This window comes from Dicentrarchus labrax, unplaced genomic scaffold (assembly GCF_905237075.1).
Source record: "Dicentrarchus labrax unplaced genomic scaffold, dlabrax2021, whole genome shotgun sequence".
Classification (NCBI taxonomy): domain Eukaryota; kingdom Metazoa; phylum Chordata; class Actinopteri; family Moronidae; genus Dicentrarchus; species Dicentrarchus labrax.
The window spans coordinates 17,768,410-17,790,810 of NW_026136720.1; positions in this window are offsets into that span (position 1 = coordinate 17,768,410).

The following is a 22,401-nucleotide window of genomic DNA, read 5'->3' on the forward strand; positions in this document are numbered from 1 at the left end:
TCATACACTGAAAAGCCTAGCTTTCTATTGAGTCAGACAAAATGATCTGGGATGATCAAAGATTTGAAGAGAACGGCTACCACCCATAAATCGGTGCATGCGCATAACGCGATAGTAAAGATTCAGGTTTGTGTTCCATTTAAAGGGTCTTTCCTCCTTTTGCTTGCAGAAGCAGCCCACTGTTTTTGCTAATTTTATGGCATCATTACAGCCCAATGAGCTCATGTGCTGACAACCTAAACGCCACTAAGATAAGATTTTTGGAGTTTTAAAGAGCTCTCTGGCCCAGATAAAGCCTTTCCATGACATCAAGAGTGACTCTGCACCCCAAAAACAACTCAACCAAATCTGGATCATTTGTTGTACTTGAAATCAGGATCTGAAAGTGTCGGCTGAAACCTGAAACATAAATGTGCCCTTTGACCTTTATGTCTCTCGCTTGCCGGTACAGACACTACATCTTCAGCTGACCTGGGTTACCACCCAGTGACAGTCACATAGATATGACTGGGTGAATGCATCTTAAGTAAGAACAGGTTTAGCAAGCTCAAACCTGTCAGTCATTCTCTACACAGCCTTGGCATTAAGCAATGGAACACATTGCAGTGCCAGATCTTATGTGGACCAGATGGATATAAGCTACTATGGTATCACACTTCACTGCAACTGCTCGTGGTGTATCTTCTTTATCGGCGCTATGAAGATAATTCATAGAATCCAAGCTAATCTAAATGAGGTATCACAGGAGTAGTGCCCTATTTAACTTCACCTCATATAGGCCCAGTAATCAGTACATTAAACTTATTTTAAAATATTTTTGTTTTTGTCATTATTTGGGATGTGTCCCGTTTTAGCACAAGTTTTAGATGTGCTCAGAGATGTGACGTAATTCCACTGTATATTTTACTGCTTCAGTTCATTTCAAAACTACACTCAGATAGAATAGGCAGAACATGCAGCCCTGCTAACATTATCTTGAGGAAAGGAAGTATAAGTTACAGCACATTTTATAAACAAATGGGATGTGTATGTAAGGTTCCTGTAGCACAGCACTGAAGGAGGTAGATACCATTTCAGACCATTGATTATTTCGAAGAGCCCTTTTGCCTTTGACCAGAATGTTTGACTGGCTATACCTGAATCTTAAAACCCCTCTCAATCACTTCTCTTGCCTCTTTTAAGAGCCTTTCTCCAGCTTATCTAATGAGAGATTAATGGTGGCATTCGAAAAGACTGAGTGACTGAGCATCACTTACATGACCATAAAGATGCTCAACATACTTTCCAGTGCATGTCTCTCTAATGTGGCATGCGACTTTAATTGTTTTTAATAACATAGGACTTGATTGCTGTGTATCAAATGGAATCCTGGTGAATTGCTGAGCATCAGGGCATCACTTGGTCAACAAACCGATATATTTTTTCCCCGTCACAGCTGTTTTGTATTTGTCGTGCTGTGTGACTGAGCAGCGGTGAATGTGTTGGTTAAATTGTCAGTCCCTCTAACAAGATTAGGAGCATAAGGCACTATAAACCGCTAAAACAGGAGCTCACCAACAAATCTGCTTTAATTTTTTACCTTTATAAGTCATAATTAGACCCATATAAGGGCGTGATGACTTTACACTTTTCCTTTCTTTGCACTCTTCTGTCTCTGTCTTGCAGAACATCTGCCCTTCAATGGAAGTTCTCTTTCATTAATTATTAAAAGAAGATTCCTATTGTGAACCTATGTGTTTTCAGCTGTGCAGAAACGCAGTAATGTAGTAATGGAGCATTTCTCAAAGTCAGGCCACTGGCTTGGAGACCCAGTTTTACAAGCTTGTGGGAATTCTGCATTCAGCTTTAGTGGATCCCATCTGCATCTATATTTTATACTCAGGAAGTGTAAATGCATCTGGTTGAGTGGTAAACACTGGCATACATTCAAGATCATAAGTTTTACCACTAGAGTTATTTGATATTTAGCCTGAAATCACAGCAGTGGGGCTGTCTAAGAGATACAAGTCTCTATTGAACACCTCAAGGTACAAACAGTAATGTAGTTATAACACGGTTGCCAGGCTGAGTGAGGATATCTGCTTGAGTGTTAGTGTGGTCTTAATCAAGCGACTTACTCAGCCTTTCATGTTTGCTCTACTTTTTATATGTGTCGCTTCATGTTTGCTTGGGCCCAGGGTGAGTGAATATGAAGCTGCAGTTTATGTGTACACTAATTTTGCTGAGATAGATAATTTTTTTCTCTGAGCAAGTTATGACTTCCTGTAACCTACTGGGGTATTTGCATACTGGAATATATGAGATAAAGAGATACAGATGGAAACCGTGTCTGCCCCAGAAACGTATTACACACACACACACACACACACACACACACACACACACACACACACACACACACACACACACACACACACACACACACACACACACATATTTTCCTGTAATTCCATTTGAGATATGGTAATTGCTGGTATACTACTCCCACAAAGAGACAAAATAAATCAACATTGAGGTGCATTCAAACAATTTGGGAGGGGATTCTTTTTCTAAAGGGATCTTGTTTATTTGTGTTTACACAGGAAACCTCTAGTCCAAACAAAGGCAGGAAAACAAACAAACAAGTGACTGGGGTAGAGGCTAATGGCTAAAGGCAAAGGCGGGACCAGTCAACAGAGCAGCTGGACCTCTTGACCAGTCACCTGGCTGCTGTCCATACTCAAACACTGGTGACCAATTAGGGACCGTTGGTCATCCCAGAGCCCCAAAAGGCCCAACTTTACTCAGTCTGTTGACTCGATTTGTTGTTGGACAGCTTGTCACAGATTGACAAATGGGATCACATTACTAAAACAAACAAATTAATGCATGAGCGGGAGATATAGCAGTCAGTCAGATCCTCCCTTTCTGTAGAATCCCACAAAGAAAGGCAGAAACAGATTCTACATGAACTGCGACAGTAACAATAAGCTCTTGGCATTCAGTTTGGATTGTTGATCAAGCATCCTGTGAATACCAGGCTAGTATAATTGATAAGCTACACTTTAGCCTTTGTAGTCTCTAATTGGCTCTTGTTCAAGCTCTCCCAAAATAACTACAAACAGCCAGTGAAACAAGAGAAGGCTTGTTTGCTGACAGCATGCTAATTATGGAAATGTTGAGGGTAGAAGTAGTAACCAACTGCTTATAGTAGGGTCATAATATTTGCTGGCCTCCATCCCTGCATCTGTAATGGAGTTTGCCAGAATTGTCATTATCTGATAATGGTGTACAGGCAGAGCAGGAAGGAGTCCTTTAAACATGTTAAGCACATTTGCATGACCAGAACACGTCTATTCTCTGCCCCCACTTGACTGAAATCAAATCCCTTATGTTAAATAAACCAGCCTAGCCAAGAAATTGTAATGTATCCACTCCTGAAAACCTGCAAATTGTTGTTTTTTTTGTAGGCTTTTGTACGGATTAAAGAAACAAGATATAACACATTAATCATTTTGTAGTTGAAAGTGTTGGTTTGGATTATGTTACCTTTTACAGTGCCCCTTGCTTCCAGTCTTCAAGCTAAACTAAGCTAAAGTAAGCTAGCGGTCTCCTGGCTCCAGCTTCATATTTACCATACAGACATTAGAGTGGAATCAATCTTCCCATCTAACTAAAAAAGTGAATAAATCTATTTCCCAAAGTAAAACTATCCCTCTCAGTAATATTCTGTCTATTGAGGTTATGCAAGAACACTTTCTTAGTTCACATTGGATTGGAGAGGCTCCTTTCAGCAGTTATTCAAAATTAATATATTTTCCTGCTAGAGTATCCGCCATCTGCAATCATACTTGTGCTTTTCTCCACAACAGTCTTTTATGAAAGAGCTGCATCCTTGAAAATGTTCCACTCAGGTGGATCCCAAAGCAGGTTTACATATGCAATAATCCTGCTCCCTGTAGTTTATATTGTTTAACACCTTAAAAGTAAGTATGACCAATCTATGAAGATATAACTGTTACCAAAAAAGTACAGTGCTAGTACTGGTTTTGCAAACGAAACTAGACACAACCATCCAAACTCTATTAAATGCTGGGAAGAGGTGGTGTTTCCGCATCTGCATAGCATGACTTTGATCTCTGGCCAATTTGTGGAGCTTTAAATTGGGTAATTTAAGCAGGGAATGTGCAGGTGGAAGGTCTGAGGGATTGCACTAGTTGACATACACAATTCTCTCCCTAGTCCAAGGAACACTGACGGAGAAAGGTTTGTAGGCCTCAGGCAGAAATTCCATGGAGCTGGGGGAAAGACAAACACTGAGAGGGTTAACCGAGCTATGCCACCAAACTGATTTCAACGCATTATCTTCCCTCCTCTGACAGTTTGGTCTGGATCTTTGTTCGTGTGGGCGAGCCTCCCTGCTGAATTTTTCACGCCCCTCTAAATGTTATGCCTCAAACAGAAATTGTTAGAGGATCAGACCCTGATGTTTGCTGGTTTCCGTTGCTTTTCTTCCATCTTTGTGTCCTCTCTCAGCCTTTCATTCTTATCCCAGACATTGCAATTCTTCGCTATTAATTCCCCAGGGGTGGATTGAAGCTTCTTTAGACATACTGCATTCCCCAGGCCGGTCTTCTGTCGCCTGTGAGATAGCGCAGAGCACACAACCTGCACTACTATTAAGATTCCTTATGTTACCCAGATAAGGGACATAAGAGGATCTCTGCTTTCTCTCTGTCTCTACTTTCTTTTTGTCTCTATAATGTCTTCCTTCCTTCCGCTTCCCCTGTGTCTTCGGTAAGGATTCCTAATGTGCCTGTATTTGCTCCATCTCTTTCCCTGTCTGAGTTTTCAGACCTTGTCCAATCAGGACTAGTACACTGGCTCTGGTGTTTAGTTTCTGAATCACTGTTGGTGGCTCTTCGTCACTCTGCTTTTTTGGCACCCCAGACTGCAACCAATACCTCCTGAGGGAGCTCTCCCCCAGCCCTTATCCTCTTGTTAAAAAGAACTTGGGAAGATTGACATGATACTTCAGACGATGTTTCATGTACAGATATACCCACAGCGAGTGGTTGCATGATTGCAACTGCAGGGGAGAAACTGATGAAGAAATTCACACCTTTATAAACTCAACACAAGCTTGAGAACTGCGGTGGTTGAGAGATGTTGCCTGGAAGCTATTTGTATAAATTCTTACCCTGCTGTATAATCCCTTTTCAGCATTATCCACTCTTTACTTGGCAATGGGAACCATTTGCAAAGGGCCAACCCAGTGGATAGTGTCTGTTTCCCTCATAACAGGGGCTGTACATCTTCAACTGCAATCCCGTGCAGCTTTCAGCAGCACTAGGCTGTAATTTAATGTGTGCCTGTGGAATTCAGCGCAGGGTCATATTGCTTCAGTAAAATACCATCAACAGCTTTGTTCCGCCACAAAAAAATACATTAACAAAATGAGGTCAGCCGCACTTTTAGGCGACACTTTACGTATAACACATTACTTTTTACAGACTTGTTAGAGGCTGGAGAAGGCCAGCTAACCTGATTTACAGCTCCGGTTCTAGTATCAGCACTAAATGGCATAGATTTCTACATTTTATTTCAACATGTGGCACTGCAATTGTGGAATTTGCTCTGATGAAAGGTCTCTTTCCATGCAAGGCTTTTTCATGTTCTTGTAGATCAGTATCCTGAGGATCATCAACATGGGGCTGCGCCAGTACAGCTCTGTCTGCACCTCTGCAAGACTGACAGGCTGATGGAGGAATGTTTTTTTGGGGGGTGGGGGTGGTCTTGGAAAGGTAGTCTGAAGGTAGCAGCCTTTCAGAGGAATCTGCCCCATTCCCTAAATTCCTTGCTAGGCAACCTGCTTCAGAGGAACAAGTTTCAATCGGAGATGCTTGTTTGTCCAGCAGGACTTTTTCTGCAACTCTGGAAAACTTGGGACCCTCTCGCTGCACCCCTTTCGACAGTCGCTTAAACTTTTTCTCTGTTCCTTCATCCCTCCCTCCCTCCCTCCAACCCTCTGTCCCGTGGAAATGCGCCATTGACAGATCTTTATCAGCAGCCCCATCCCTGCTCAGGCTCGCCGTTTGCCTTTGTTTTATTTCACCGACCAAGCACTGAGCCAGGATGAGGGATTTGTGTGCGCTTCCCTCTGCAGCACTGCAGTCCTAATATGAAACTGGTGTATTTGTGGTCGTGACAATCCTTTTCCACTCTACGAATGTTGCTCTGGATGATAATAACATGGGTCCATGCCTGGGGGACAACGCAGTGTGGTCAGGGTCAGCCGCAGATGGTTGTGCCTGTGGAGGATATAAACAGCGGAAATGTCAAAACAACCCTCGGACAAGTAAAGGCAGAGGGAGCAAAATACTGAGAAAGTGAGACAGAAAGGGGGTAGAAAATATGCCAATAAGCAGGAGTTACAGACAGATGGAAACAGGCATTACAAAGAAGAAGACTCAGCTAAATATAGACAACATGTAGAAGACATGTATTACTGCCCACTTGTCCTTGATGGTGTGATTATATGGTGATGGTGAATGGAAAGTATGTTGAGCAGTATATAAAACACAAGGCTGTGGGCAGAAGGTGTCGACTTTCATCCCCGCGGGCTGGGGACAAACAGGCCGGATGAGTCTCTAGAGAGGACCAATTGCACCCAGTCATGAAGCCCTCACCAGACTCCTAAACTACAATACATTACTCAGAAAGCACTGCCACCCAGGCTTTTAAAGGTTGGAAAGGACAGTAAGAACAAAAAGTGTTAATCCATGTCACCTCTCTGCTGAGTTCCAACAGGTCAAAAAACAGGAGTTGTTAGACAATCATGTAAGTAAATAGGTTTAGTCAGAGTATCTAAACACTGTATTTGGAGGTAAAACCCAAAAATGTTAGTAACAATTCCTTATTGCACAAGAAAATCATCACAAATATGGTATACAATTGACCCAGGAGATCAGACTTGATGCCATGTTCGCAGAGCAAAGCAACTTTGCATCTAAAATATTATTATTGTCAAAAAAAAAAAAAAAAAGAATAAAAAAGAAACATCACAGTACATTATTTATTTTTAGTTGGGATGGGTTGGGAAAGAAATGGCTTTTTTTGCTCAACCCCAGGAGGCTTACTTTAGGCAACAAACAAACTGATACTGTTATTTTCTGGTGAGCATAGTTTCCCTCTGTTATGCCTGAGCCATAAAAGATATATATAAAAAAGTGCTTCTAAGCTGTCTGGTTCTTTCATAATGCTTGAGTGCCTGTCTCACATTTGATGCCGGTGAACACTGTGTCCTTGATGTGCTTTTGCCAACCAAACACTGATGACCAGATGCGTGATTTGAAGGAAGGAGCCCAGAATAGAGACGGGTGACAAATCCCATTGCACCATCTTTCAGTCTCTGTCTCTTTAGCTCGTTTTCTGATTCTTATTTATTCACACACACACACACACACACACACACACACACACACACACACACAAGGTGGCATCAACTGCATGACTGGGAATGTTGCCTCACAAAGACAGTTTGCCTGTCAATCAATGCTTTCCTAATTAGACGCACTGTATGTGGATGTCGTCTGGTTTAATTTGGGCGTCCTTGCTTTCAAAACAATCTGCGTCTCTGACTTAAGAATTTAATGAGGTGGGGACAATAAAAGAAAGCTGGACCATGTGCACAGCTTCTGTGCTACCCTTAATGCCTGAGCTATTACTATTGTCACAGCACATCATTACCATTTCCACTGTGTGATTTCTATTGTACACTCTGCTCATTAAAAGTGTCACCAGAGAGATTTCACTTCTTTAGCCTTAAATAAGCCAACTTATGGCCTTTGAGGGTCTGATCTGTCTAATTAACCAAAAAGAGGACTTTCCCCTGAGATCAGCTTCTAAAAACACACACTTGACCTTTTGAAATTTGGAAAACAGTCCAGCACCTGTGCCAGGGAAGGAATTACTTGAATCTGATATCCCAGGAAACAATCATTACCTTTGATCCTGCATATGCGGTGTGTGTGTGTGTGTGTGTGTGTGTGTGTGTGTGCGTGTCCAGGTCACTGTAAGCATACTCCATTTTAAGGTGTAAAGACGGTCTTGTTGTATTGCGCACACACAAACACACACACACACACACACACACACACCCACACACACACACACACACACACACTCAGGGGTCATGCTGGTCCATTAACAGCCAGTCTTCTGTGACGTTCAGAGACAAACACTATTATAATATTTATGACTCATTTTCAAAAGCTGCCATGTGCGTTAAAATGAGATAAATGTTTTCTGGGGCAATGACATGTGGGTGATTGTGACTCATAAAATAGAGATGGATTGCGTCCGTCTGATGAAATGCATCAATCAAATGCTGGTTTTAAGTTTCCACATTTAATAGGACTCATGTTTCACACAACATGTTAATATATATTTTTTTTCATATTTTTCTTAGGAGTATGGGTCCAACCTTGACAGTAAATCTACAATTATGGTGTGTTACATGATGAGTGTTTTTTCATGCTTCTTTAGGCAATCAGGCAACATTCAATTTTCATATTAATACATGTCAATAAAAAATATATAAATATTAATAAATGTAGTGTGGAGTCACAAAAGAAGAAAATAAATTAAGTTGCGCAACACAACTGAACACATTAACTGGGATATTAAAACACAATGTTCCCTAACACTCACTTGTTTTGTGATTCAGACCATAAGTGCATGCAATAAACCAAGACAACTGGGAATGGGATTGTTAGTAATTTGAGCAGAAAGTTGTTGTTTTCAGGACTCACTGCTTTTTTAAAACATAATTTCATTAAAAAAAAATCACGGCCACATGGCCAACACTGTGGTGAAGAACAAAAGACCACTTCCAAAACCCTCAGTGTAAACCAAGTCTTTAAGTCAGTAGTTCAAATGTGCATATCTCAGCCTGTTTAAGAACCTAATTGTATGCAGTCTATATTGGGCCCCATCTGCAGAGCAAGGCATTTAGAGGTCAGTCCAACCATAGTTTTGCTGCATAGTCTGTATGGATGCATAACATAAAACCTTATATATATATTTCTACTCACATATTCATGGATCCAATTCACACCTTGCTTTTATAAAATACTGTTATCCTGTTACACACTATTAAGGTTAAAAAGTGGCGGCGGCTAGGTCTTATGTGTCCTCCAACAATGAATGAAAATCATACACGCTTCTTAAATCTTTGCTCGACATAACACAATTGTAGGATCAACCATCAGCAATCACTGACCTTGAGGTTTTATTCAGCTCGTCATACAATAGATGTAGTAGCCACTTGGAGATCAGTTATAGAAAAGTCTAGTAGCTGTCAGAGGGACAAAAGGTGTTACCACTCAGGTGGTGTAGCATAACGTCTGTGTATACATCCCTGTCAACTACTCTCTTTCTCTTGTTCAAGTCCTTATCCTTCAGTTTAACCCAACACTCCTTCACTGTCTCCTGCACAAAATACTGGTGTGGAGTGATCCAAGCACCCATGCGGGATCAGCCGGGAGCAAAGGAGAGTGTCATAGCCCTCTTTTTTTTTACTTTAGGCATTTGAAACACTTTGCAATGGTGTGTGCAGTCACACAGGTGCACATGCACATACAAAACTAGCACCAGCTACACACTTTCAGGTCATCAAGGTGACGGTTGGAGTGTTGGAGCTGTGTCCATCACTGCGGATATAGTCTGTCACCATCTTAATGGGATGGGATTTAAAAGGATGCCTGCAAGAGAGGAAAATAAGTGCTCTCTACAGCTCACATGGAGGAAGCTTGTTTAAGTGTTCTCATTTTCTGCAGGCACTTTTTGATGAAGACAAATTATCTTTCAGCTTGCACTGAAACAGCAATTGAGTTGGACAATGGGGCCGATCAGGCCAGTATGAAGATATAAATACAGGGTAAACTAGGAGCATAATTCATTGTCAGGGCATACATATTGTTCTGGGTTATATTAGGCAACGGCTTATTCCAGAGAGTGAACGCAGGCCAAGAGAAGATCACAAGGCAAAAAATATCCATCTTTGAAAAGGCCAATATCCTTCTTGAAAATACATGTCTTAACAATGATGACTCTTTTTACACTTGCTTGAAGGGAAACCCTATTTTTAGACTCCTAAATAAAGTTATGTCTTTAGTTCTTTGTGAAGTTTTGTGAAGTAAAGCAAAGCATTGCTTCAACTGGGTTTCTTCAAACAGTTTACTAAGGCAAGCTTTAAAGCTGCACTAATCAATAATTTACTGCCCACAACTTCACTGTATTGGTTCACTTTTACTGCTCTTATACACCTTGTTTCCAGCTGCAGCAGGCAGCTGTTTTCATCACAAAGCTGTGATAAACTCTGCGTAGACTATGTGCCCAGCAACAAAAGGTAGTGACAAGCTAAAGGGACAACCATGTCCATAACCATCTATTTTTCTTAAGAGATGGTGTAGACCAAAACAGCTCAAAGGAAGTAAATATTGGACTTATATTTGTCATGCCACCAGAAACACAACTCCAAATGAATTATATTGTTGTTCCATGTCAGCTGAATGTATATAGACAACTGTATGCTAACATTTAGCCATAAGACCAGCTTGTTTTGGAGATCTGGCCCCAAGACTAAAAAATGCTTTAATGCTGCTTCATGGCATTGTTAGCTCGCTCACATGCAGGTCATTAGACAATTACATACAATACAGATATGAGCAGAAACTGTTGCAGCTAAACAATGTGTTGTGCATAATGTTCAGTATTTATCTGGCTTATGACAAAAAAACAAACTAAAAGAATCGGCATTGCGGACATTATCCCTTTGCTTTTCGTGTCTTTACAGTTGCTAAACTGTAACAGGGAACGGCTATTCATGACTCCCCCCCAGGGCAGTTAAACTCTGCTGAACATTACAATAAGGCATCAGAGGAAAATGAGACTTGTTCCAGTCTGTTATTATGGTGATACCACAGTACAATGCCAGACAGATGTCACTGTGAATGAGACAAGCTGTGATGAGTGGATTGAAGCGGTGTCATGAGTGGCATAGTTTAAGAGACATGAGTCACTCTGCAGACTGTTTCCTCACTGTTCTTTCTCATACTCAGCCATTTGACTGGCTCCTTTGCCCAAGTGGGAGATGTCAGCAACATAGTTCTGGGTTGGCAGTATAGGGGAGTTTGTGTATGTCTGTGTGAAACTGAGAGAAAGAGCAAGCGAGAAAGAAACAGAGGTGATTGCGTCTGAACTGAATGTGTTCACTGTCATTTGTAAAATCTTCCTAATGATTAGACTGCAGACTGTTAAATAAACAGTTGCAAATGAGTCCACCAGTACCATACTGTGCAGAAAAAAAATAAGAAAAAAGTGATGATGTTTAGTATAAGCAAGTAATGAAATCACCAAGCTTGTGGAAATGAGTCATATACCATTTTATTAACATTTTATTCGTTTTTGATTAATCTAAAATTACCCCTGCTGCACCAGTCCCTCCAAGACATCTCTGGTTGCCCATAATGAAATACAAAACACATATCAAGTGTACAGTGTCATAAAGCCAAATTGGAAACACAAGAAGGTCTGACAGTCTGTACAGATTTATGTTGGGTTCACGCTCTAAGGATTTACACCCTTTTGCCTGAGCACAAACCACAGCTGAAATAACCCAAAATGGTCCAAACCCTCAAGCAGTCAGTACCACTTCAAGTGGTGCAAGAAAGTAGCATGAATTATATGGAACATTCCATTTTTATGTGCTATAATGGTATGGAGAAGAAAGGAGTGCTAAAATAGTGTCATCCTTGCAGGATATCATAATAATAAAGCAGAATAACTAATTATTCCAGTTTCAAGACACATCCAAAGGAGGGTTTGTATGTTTTGTTTAGAGGAAGGAGGGGATCCAGCGGCTGGACCAGTAATGCTTGATCCAATCTGATCATGTCAGAACCCGCGGCATGTCCACCAGCTGTGTCCAAACAGCCCACACCTTCTGTCTGTGTCTACGAGCTTTGACTAGAGCGAGAGGTGGTGGTGGGGAGGGGGGGTAAGGGTGTGGGTCAGCTGAGGGTGTACCAAAAGCTCTATCTGTCTCCACGCTACAGTAACTTCTGCTTTTGACATGTGGAGGCCCTGGGCCCATCTATCCTCCCCCTGACAGCTCAGCTGCACATACAGGCAGTGGAAGGTAGACAGATTTGGTGTAGGCTTGCTGCTTTAAAGTCATAATCTGTGAAATTTCTTTCATTTATAGAAATGTCTGTTTTCGCTCTGCCAGTTCATATAACACTGTGATTCGAGAGCATTCCAACCAATGAAACACTAACATATTTGCTGCTGTAAACACGCCACAGTCCTCTGGTGCACTGCTGTGCAGAAACTGTGCATTTTACAAATTCAGCTGCAGTAAAACTGTGCTTGTTTGGAATGAGTAAAGAAAAAATTTACAGCTAACTCAAGTAGTGAATAGTCAAACTTCATCTACATATAATGCAGGAAAATAACATCAGAGTACTCCCCACAATAAAAAAATACATACTAGAGCAATTACAATTATAGCAAAAGTCTCAAATTAGTGGAGAAAACTATTTATAGGTAGAACTAAACTTATGAAACACTTGGTTTAGTCACTCTTTGGCTGTCTCTACAAAGTTAAATAAGTTACAGTATGCATGTTGGGCAAAAAGAGGAGAGCAATAACAAAAACCATCTTCTGGCTTGTTAAAGTGTCATTCCCCATGCATCACAAAGATCCTGCCTCAAAAAGGAGCCAGAGGAGAGACCGTAAGAAAAACCTGGATAAAATAAGAGAGATGTTTCAGTGCAGATGGTGTATCTTAATAGATGTGAGCTCAGCGAGCTGTGATAAGGGACCATGTCTACTTTGAGCAGGGACAACAGACAATCTCTGCTCAGGGGACTGTGCAGCATCTGCAGCCAGACATTAATAGATGACTATGAGTACTACATTGACAAATTGAATGCCACCGATGAGTAATGGCCAGAGACTTGTGAAAGAGAGATTGTCACAGGAAACTAAGGACTCAATTGTTCCCAAATGCGCTGATGCATGTGCATAATAATAGACAATGGATGTACCTAAAGTACTGAATTCAAAATTCCTTCTACTTTGCAGGTTATTTGATAAAAGGGGGAGTCATTTTGGTGCTGCAGGTAACATTTTTTATTCAAGAATGACCATCAAATGAGCATATTTCCCAAAATGTCAGACTATTCCTTTAATAATCTCACTACTACCAGCGTTGCCTTTCCCCAAACAACTGGATACGCACAAGCCTTCAGACTCTCTGCAGATATTTTGATTTTGCACAGTACCGTGTAGTGCAGACTCCCTCTGTTCATGCAATAGCTAAGCTTACATGGCAGCTTTGCCCCTCTACAGTGGTTGACAGTAATCTTTCAACGTCTTTGTAAACTATGTAAACAGAAACCTGTGGCTGTTAATTGGCAAAATGTAGTCTCAATCCAATCTCTCCTCACACAGCGAGCTGGAGATACTGTAGTATTAACTGCAAACAACCAAAAGACCACGCTCAGATTTCCTAAATGTGTGAGGTCCATAATAAACGTTCAGTGGACTGTGTGCTGAGAATAGTTCTGTGTTCCCCAACACCTATCGCCCTGACTGGTCATGTTGCAGCTAAAAACATAGCGAGGGATTGAGTCATATGGTTTCACTTTGAGGAATATACTTTCCTACATGCTCTCTGAAAAGCTCATGTTTCCATTTTCGTAGGTGTGGTCTTCTATTTAGGTCACAACAGAACTCAGAGGAGAGGAATTCCCTGTGTATCCATGTGAAGGAGGGTTTTAATGAACTGCTCAGTGATTGAAATGGGGCGAGTCAGCTTATTTTCAAATGAAGGCACGACTGTTCGTTCATTTTTGGAACAAAAGGTACATAACTGAGTACATAATGCTAAAAAGAAACAGAGGGAACTCCCCCTGCATGTCTGTTCAAGAATCTGATTGATATTCATAGTGAGAAATCACAGGAAAATCTGTTTCAGAGCCATGTCTATCCACATGTAACATTTTAACCATACGTCCTCTTCTCTTCATCACGTTATCATAAGCTGCATACCAGATAGTTTTTCATTTGTGCAAAAAATGCACATGTGGGTGAGGTAGAGGATCTATGAGTTAAGGCCAGCAAGTGTGCTTGCAGTCCAGCCAGAGCTCCCACTCATACCCCAAGACAGCCTTCTCTGATGAATAAAGAAGATGCTTTATGGCCTCTGGACCTGCCAGGTCTTGGCCAGTCATGCACCGCAGCACTGTAGCTCATTCCAGACAGCCATTATCAAAAATAAAAACTATTCGAAAGGCCCACAGAATGCAAGCTGTCTCATTAAATGAAAAGTTGGTTTGTGAGTGAGTTTGTTACACACCACACATCAATTTACTTGGAGTCTCTGGCATTTAACAGTAGCCTGTATATTCTTGTCTGGTCCGCAGAGGGTGTAAAATATTCCAGTTCCTAGTGTGTCATCATTAGAGCATCACCTTGCTGGAATACTTTCCAAATCACTAAACACTCAGCAGATGTCTCACAAAACAAGACAAGACATTTTAAATATTAATCCCAAGCGTCTCTCTATCTGACTGGATAAAGTCAATGGTGAGGAAGTATTTTGATTTTTTTGGGGGGGCTTTTTATGCCTTTATTTGATAGTGACAGCAGTTCCACAGGACATAATCAAACCTGCACCGCTGCAATAAAGTCTACATGGGGTGTCTGCTCTACCAGGTGAGCCACTGGGCGCCCCTTTAGATGTTGTGTTAAGTAAAAATATCAATATCACAATGAAAAAATACTCCATTACAAGTAAAATTAATTCATTTTAAATATTTAAATATATTATTGATTCAATAACATATAAGCAGCATTTTAATGTCAAGGTAGAGCTAGTTTGAACAACTTTGTATACTGTTTAATCTATAACAATGCATCATTTCTAAACTTATCACACAAATAAATGCTGTGGGGTAAAAAGTATAATATTTCCCTCTGAAACGTAGTGGAGACGTATAAAAAAAAGTCATAAAATAGAAATACTAGTAAAGTAACTTGAAGTGTTGCTTAAGTAGGCTACAGTACTTGAGCAAATTGCAAATTAACTTGAGCAATTTAACTTAAGCTGGTGTCACATTTTGCTCCCCCCGCACCATTCGACTAGTTTTCAGCAACATTAGCAGTTTTCTGGGGTGTTTGTGCATGAGCAGGCACTTTTCTGCATGTATGCATGTGCTTCTGTTCGTTTGAGCCGGGAGTGTGGATTAGGTCTGGTCTCTGGCTCTCGTCAGCACATGCCGGACACGGGGCTCTGAGGCCCTGCATTCATTCCATGTTGTTTTCATTCCCCCACCTTTGCTAGGTGCACAAAAAATGTTTTCTCAAGTCTTCGCATTCCAGCAAAAAAAAAGTGCTAGCATTTACTTTTACACACACCTGGATTGTGGCCTTTCATTTGATACCCAACATTTTTCAATTATGCAGCACAGCCCAAAAAATATGCACAATTTCTTCTTCTGCACTAAATAGTTTTGGCACACAGGACAAGCAAACAAACTGTAGGTGAAGCTTTAATAAACACATATTTCCTAATCCTTCATTTATCAGAGAAATCTAAATTTATCTTGGCCATTAGTACTGCTGAAAATAGCTGTATGAACATGATTTTTTTCACTCACAGAGGGGCACTCTGTTAGCACTGTAAACTGGAGCAGGAAATATCAAGGCCTGTAATTACGGTCTGATACAGAAGGTAAGGAAGTGAACTAACATTCCTGATCAGAGCGCAGCCTGGATGGAAGACCTCCTCCAGTACGCATTCATTTATTAGCTTTTCATTAAGCAACTCACCCTCTGTTTGATCCTTCCCCAAATAAAGCTACACAGATTTCCCCAGATTTTCTGCTCCAACCTGGGGTCAGAATTTAAACCTCTGCTTTCAATGAAAAGCTAACAAGAACACTTACCACCACGCCATGACCAACCACTCTATAAAAACACACATCATGGTTTCATCAAGCCTGGCATGACATTGTTATTTCATGTTGATGCTAATGACTTCCTTTGATCCAGATGACATCCTCTGACATTCTGGGACTGGGCAGCCGGCAGGAAGCTGTTGGTATGCTCTGGCACAGTCTGAGTCTGGCCAGCAGCTCTGCAGATGGTTTGAGCTGAACGTGTTGTGTCATCTCACAGCCCTCTTCCCGGAATCAGCCTTGGCTGAGCACCTTCTGCCCTCAGCAAACCCTACCAAACTAACCATCTACAATTTCACAAGTATAGATTTGAAATAAACAAGGCCACATTGCTCATGGGTAATTTCTGTTATACATCTGTTTTTTTGTGTTACTTTTAAGGGTCCAGTGTGTAACATTTAGGAGGATCTATTGGCAGAAATGCAACATTCATAGGTGTGTTTTATTTAGAATGAGCTGTTTTTATCTACATAGTTAGCAGGTCCTCTTCCATCATGTTGAACTGAAGGTTGAATCGTTTGTACAGTCGGCCAGAACAGACGAAGCAAAGACTGGCACTAGAGACGTGAGTTTCAGGTTCACACGCTTTGAATGAGAAAGTGAACTTAACTTGCACCACTAGATGACACTAAATCTTATACACTGGTCCTTTAATTACACATTTACATTTCTTCTACAATGTTGCTGTGTTTCATCCAGACAGCCAAATTGAAGTAATATGGTTCATGATCTGAATTCTTTCATTATTCAACAATGAGAGCACTGTGGGTTTATTTTGGGTTTAGTCAGTCAGTTGATTTTACGAATGTGACTCATGCTAACAATTGCATGTAAACTTAATCAAGCTTACCTTTTTGGATTGTGTATTCATTTTGACTGTCAGCTCTACTCCCTTGTAAGTTTGGGTACCACAAATCTGCCCAGCCAACCAGACCTGTTTTTAAACGTACAATATGTAATTTATGCCACTAGGGAGTCTCTCACGCCCGAACAATACCAAAAGACGAGGTTTGGTGATGTCTTGAAGTAGCATAGGATCATGGGAGTTGTTGTTTTCACCACCATTGCTGTCACTGCAGTCAGCTTCTCCTGGTTAAGATTCCTTTAGCATTCAGTCTATTGTTTAGGAGGTTTCTCCCGGGAGCCGGATTATCCGCAGAGGTCTGGCTCAAACAAATGGACCCAGTGATTGAAACCAGGAAAAACACTGAATAAAGCAGTTTCACCTTAAAAATGTATGTTCTGTTCAGCAGACAAAGGACGTCCTGGAAGGCCGGCCTGCCGAGCTTCTGTTAATGTTTCATAATCAGTGTATTGTGCTTAGAACTGGATAAAAAGTTTATTTATGTCAATTTATGACAACTTCTGGCAAACAACAACGCTGAAGCATGCACAAAGGGATATGAAGCCATACAAGCAACTGGTCAAACGGACACAAACCCAACTAAATATATAACATAGGTATAGCTTTTTTTTTGTTACAAAACAACAACAACAACAATAGATTTCACTTGCTTTAATCCACTTGAATCTACTTAACTGGATTGAAATAAAATCCTTTAAAAATAAAGCATTTTAGTCATTAATCTCTCACCATAAGTGTGAGAAAAGTCATACCTTTCTCAGTGTTACTGTGTTGTTCTGTGTTTGTCCTGTGTTTGTGTTATATGAGCATATTTACTAGATGATTTGTGCGATTGATGTTGCGATAAAGGGGTAAATGCTTCTGCATATCTCATTGCCAGGAGCATGCTTGACTGTCTCGTAGTAGGGAAATTGCCCCTATGACACTCTGGATCACACAGACGACCTCATACCAGAGAGATGCGCTGTACTGACGAGAAGCTGAGATTCTAGCACCACACAGACAGCCCTGAACAGGGCAGGCTTTCATAACAACACTGCCTGTTCCGTTTCCTCGCACTGATGGTGCGATTTGTGGATGAGCTCAACAAGTCCCCACTGTAGCAGCAGCCGGTCACTAGAGGCCACAACTCTGTCCAGAACTCACACTGTGTGTGTCTTCTTCCACTAGTCTTGACTCTACTTTTGAATTTTCTGCATGTGGTCACTCTCACAGAGCAGTGAGAAGTCCAGTTTGGAGAGCTAAAATACATTCCATTCTTGCAAGATCTTGATATGATTCACAGCTCAGTTTCCAGCGGATATGTGCTGGGATAGTTTCTACTGCAGTATTGGCCTTAAAGCAGGAAGCTGCTGGGTGCTTTGTTGTGGTGGGAAGCAGCGCTGCTATCCCAACAGAGATCTCTGTCGCATGGATTTCGGACAGCAGGAAAGCCAACAAGAGAGGCTTTCACATGAAATCGCCTGGTTGCTACTGTATCATCACAATTCCCCTATACCTTACCCAGCGGAAACTGATCCTATCTCTCCTCATCCTGGGGGTAACTTAACCCATATTTATTTAATTCCATCAGTTGTCTGTTGGAGAGGTAACAGTGACTCATATTGTTACATCATATGAGCAGATACAGAGATACACATAGCGCATAATGTAACTCATAAAAGCTGAAACTTTCCCACACACCACGGTAATCCACAACATTTCCAAAAATTGTTAAAGTTTTGGCTTTGACTTAAGAGAAAATACCAATAGCAAAGCGAGAAAGACAAGCTACTTCTCCCTTTAACAAGAATTCATTTCACTCAGTTGGCTCCATGTGTTGGACAAACTGTTAAAACAAGTCGAAGGCGAAAGCACCGCTTCAGAACGAAGGGGAAAATGGTTACAACCACACAGACTCTGTCTTGGACGTGATTGGTTGTTTACTGCCAAGAACAACAACTTAGCCGAGGAAACAAGATCATTCTGACACTCTCCAAACGAGTCCCAGGCTCTTGTGGAACAAGCTATTTACTGACCAAGTTTAATTAAGAGTAAATTGATTTGAAGTTTTATGTGGTTGTAACTTGGAGGAACACAGTACTCACATAACATAACTCACTGGAAGGGAGGTTTTTCTCTGAGTCGTGCTTCAACTCCCACAGGATATTCTCCCATAAAATATGAACCCTCTACAGTTTTGTCAATAAGTATCTGCTCTTGACAGGATAATTTCAAAAGCACAGACATGAGTTTGAGGGGTTGCATTAGGGCTCAGATAGAAATCATAATGCCGGAGTTGCTTGTAAGCCAGCTACACTCCCTGTGCAGACACAAGAGAAATCGCTGGACTCCTATTAAATTATTCCAAAGTCTCAGCAGAGTTGGACATGTGAAAGACTTGTTACTGCCTTGAGGTCTGTGTAGTTCTGACACAGAAGCTGATGTCTCCCCTCGGCCCTTCAGGCGTCTGCCTGGTTCCCAACCAGTCGTGGGGGATCTGCCCTCAGAGCCACAAGGTTCACCACTCACTGAACTCAGTGCCTAGGGGTCAAGGGTCAAGAGCCCAAGGCCAGGCCACAGCCTCAGCAGCTGACAGTTATGCTTAAAGATCATACTCAGCAAGTTGATTTGTGAGGTTTACATAGGGCATGGGCGGGATTGTCAAACAAAGCTGTTTATGTGCCTGTACCTGTGTCCTGCCTCTGGAACAAAATTTACACCCTATTATTCTAAAACTACGACACACAGGACATCTTCGAGTAACTAAGTTACAGCAAAGTAAGAAAATATTTCTCACTGCACAACAAAAAAAGTGTTTTATTTACAACAGCATTCATCTCTAGCCTATAAAAGGTGAGCCTGCATACAGTATAGCAAAGCTTTTAAACTTTTGCACTAGTTACAGTGAAAAGCTAATTATCTTTTAAAGAGGGACAGCAACAACAAAGTGGCCCATTGCAAATCTTGTCAAGGCTTTTTGAAGAGCGCTCTCATAACGCCTGCTGACCCCAGGGTAGAGTAAACATTCCATTTGGCCTTCATGACTCGCCAGTAATTACCCAGACTGCCCCAGGGCCTTTGCTCACTGCCTGGCTGGCTAACTGGCTGGCTGATTTTACTAGCTCACAGACATACAAAGAAACATGCATGCATTTCCTAACAGGTTTACCCCACATTAAGGAATCAAAGTGCATTCACAAGGGGCTTGTAAACTCACCTTCATAAATGTCAAAGCAGCAAGAGGGATTCTTTCTAATGGAAAACAGCTTATAGGTGTTTTAATGGATGTGTTCAGCTTTTTCCATTCTTGTCAACCATCCATAATCCGCACTACTCCGATTTATCAACTCAGTGTATTGCAGTATTGGTTGCTGGAGCTCCTGTGCCTCCTTGCATACATTCATTAAGCTGACTGCTGAAGGCTGTCGGTTTGCAGTAGTCGTTACCGTCTGCCAGCACTGATGCTGAATTGACGCACTGGCGGCTTTTTCTGCCCGTGTGCTCATACACTTTGATGCACACACACACACACACACACACACACACACACACACACACACACACACACACACACACACACACACACACACACACACAGGTCTGATTGTCCCCTGTCCGGCTCCACTCCCTCATTATCTGTATAACTGCATGTCTGAGACCTTTAGCTCAGCAGCTAGGCCAAGTCTCCACAATGCAGACAAACATCCCAGTCATGATAATTCACCTTTGGGACATTAATACGTTGTTCTGGCTTTACTGATTTGGTTAAGATGTTGATCCTGTTCCAATGTTTATTTAATTTGGTGGAAAACTAGATAGTCTTATATGGAGTACTGAGAATCAAGTATGTCAATTTAAATTTGCTTAATTGGCATTAAGTAAAGTTTGGGCAAAACATGTCCGTCTTTCTTACTCTCACATACACACACCACATACGCACACACACACACACACACACACACACACACACACACACACACACACACACACACACACACACACACACACACACTGTTTATTGCCCCTAGCAACATGTATGGTGATGCTTCTACATGTCTGTGTGGGCAAGACTGGCTTCCCTCGAGCAGGTGACTCACAATGGGAGATTGAAACAAACGTTGAATGAACCTGGAGAAGCAATGCTGAAAGAGTGGGGCCCAAATTAAAAAGCACTGTGGAATTAAGTTTTTGGCAAAGAATGACTGTACAAAAAAACATCTCAAATTTCAAGGAAATTGGCAAAAGAAAACATGAATGAAGGCTTGTTCCCATCCACTACCATTATTAGGAGTTGGTTCATTGAAATAAGCAGCAGGTGGCTCCAAATGTCCCATCAGAAAAACACTACAAGATGATGTAATTAAAAGAGTGCAAGCTGAATGCCAAACGATGAAAAACAATGCAGACAGCAAGATGGAAATATGACATTTCTGTTTGTTTGACGTATTAATGTGTACATCCGATCTGTGTGGAGAGATCATGGACGTATTGTAGAGCCATGGGAGCGATAAGAAGACATGGGAGTGGAGTCGGTCATGTTTATTAAATGTTTGCTACTTTTTCCAAAATTCTTCTTCCATTAATGGCATTAACTCTTTCAAAAAGGGAAAAAATGCATGCAATGGTCAACCTTTTCTCATGTGATACTTCAAAATGTGCATACAAATATGTTGATAGAAAATCTCCTGAAAGTAAAAAAATGAAGAAAAAATGGTGGCATAATAAAAACCTTTCGATTAAATTCAACTTTAAATAACAATAACGTCCCTCTCACACACAATTTTCCTTCACATTTAACAGCCATTTCAGTGGCCGATCTTCAGCCTAAATGGTAAATGAATGTGTTGTTAGCTTGATGGATGTGCGTTTCCTGAGAGCCAGCACTCGTCTTAACATAAAACCATACATCATTTTTAATTGGCTGGGGTAGACTGGAACTTGTGATAATTAAAATCTAAAGTCCTGGAAAATAAGCTGCTGCGACAGCAGAGACACACAATCCTGTTACCTTAAGTTCCATTAGTGGTTCACTAATAAACTAAGCATGTGTGAGGCTTTAAGCATGTTAATTATCTGTGGAGAAGCTGGAAAGGCTGATAAAGAGAAAAGAGAAAACAAAAATCAATAGCAGCTGTGGTGGAAAACAATTAAAGTTTAATTCCTTGTATGTTTTGCATTAAAAGGTTTGTTTAAAACTTGATAAACAGCTTAAAAACTCTTCACAATAAATTTCATAGTACAAAGCCATGTTACTACGTGTTGTATCAAGTAGTTTAAAGGGAGACTGAGCTGAATGCAGGTACTGTTCACGCAAGGCCCTCTCTGAATACGTGTTTACTCAGCCAGTCATATGTCCAAATCTAAGTCATATTACCGTTTTCCAGACAGATTAACCCTAAAATTCAGGTTAACAGCCTTCCAGCGCAGGAAATTCCTCATGCTGCAAGGGACATTTCTGCATTAGCTATAATATGAATTTTGATCTGTGCTGTGACCTCTGTGAATTTAATCTATAAATTTAAGGTATATGAAATTAAATCACTCAT